The following is a 1204-nucleotide window of genomic DNA, read 5'->3' as shown; positions in this document are numbered from 1 at the left end:
ATACAAATCTCAATTTGTGACTCAATTCTCGTTTTCTCAGGTTATATTCCAAGCAGTGGAATAGCTGGGTCATATGGAATTTCTATGTTCAGCTTTTTGAGGAAACACCAAACTGCCTTCCAGAATGGTTGTACTTTGGTTTCACTTTTAAATCACCCTTACGGTGATAGAGAGGCTTTCTGAGGTCCCAGGTAGATGGCCAAAAGTTTCCTCTTAAATGTCTCACCATGTCTCTTGGACATCCATCCAATGTCATGAAAATGGACCATGAGTTAAAGCTAGTTTGGCAAATGCCCTCAGGTAGAGACAGGCAGTCTGTCCTCAGGTAGCCTTGCCTTCACTGCCCTTGGTCACTCCCTTACTGCAGTTTCCTTACATTTAATAACATGATCATTCTAGTCTATCTAGCATCTTCCAAGTGTTTTCAGTGGGAGAGTTTGTCAACTGCATCATCAGCAGTATACCTCAACACGGAGAATTCTCATTTAGAGTTATGTGGTTTGGGAACCAAACTAGCACCTAATCTACCCCAAAAATGTAATAGGTCAGTACCTGTCTCGTAATAATTGCTCATATGTTTGAAGACTAAGGTTCATGTGACTCAGGCCATAGTCTTTTCAGTCACTTGCTCAAAGCTGAACAATGAATAAGGATGACAGGAGGAAAATTGATGCCTTTGATCTGGGTATTAGAGAAGACTACTGATGTCTTAGAGGAAGTGATGTCAGACACTCCTTGGAGACAAGGATGACAAAACTTCATTCCATATACTTTGGGCACGCTTCCAAGAGAGGCTCTTACTTGGAGAGGAACATCATCCTTAAAAAGGTAGAGGGTAAGGAAACAGGAACTGCCAAACAGATAAATGAATGCCTATGTTTATTGCTGCATTGTTCACAACAGCAAAGAGATAGAAGCAACTCAAGTGCTTATCAAAAAATGTATGGATAGATAAGCTGTGGTAGATTCACACAATGATATTATACAGCACTGAAAATCAAGGAACTCATGAAATATAATACAGAATGTGTGACCCTAGAGGACATTATGCTGAGTGAAATATCTCTGTCACAAAAGGACAAATACTGCATAATGCCACTGTTATAAAACAGGACTGACATGGGGGTTGGAAGGAAACTAAGAAAAGAGGGGATAAATAATGTACACAACATTGAAATAGATGAGAGGAAAACTGTTTAAAAGG

The sequence above is a fragment of the Elephantulus edwardii genome, unplaced genomic scaffold (assembly GCF_000299155.1).
Source record: "Elephantulus edwardii isolate Elephantulus edwardi_28Jun2011 unplaced genomic scaffold, EleEdw1.0 scaffold00215, whole genome shotgun sequence".
Classification (NCBI taxonomy): Eukaryota; Metazoa; Chordata; class Mammalia; order Macroscelidea; family Macroscelididae; genus Elephantulus; species Elephantulus edwardii.
The sequence above is the reverse complement of the archived record's forward strand: the minus strand, read 5'-3'. Positions refer to the sequence as shown.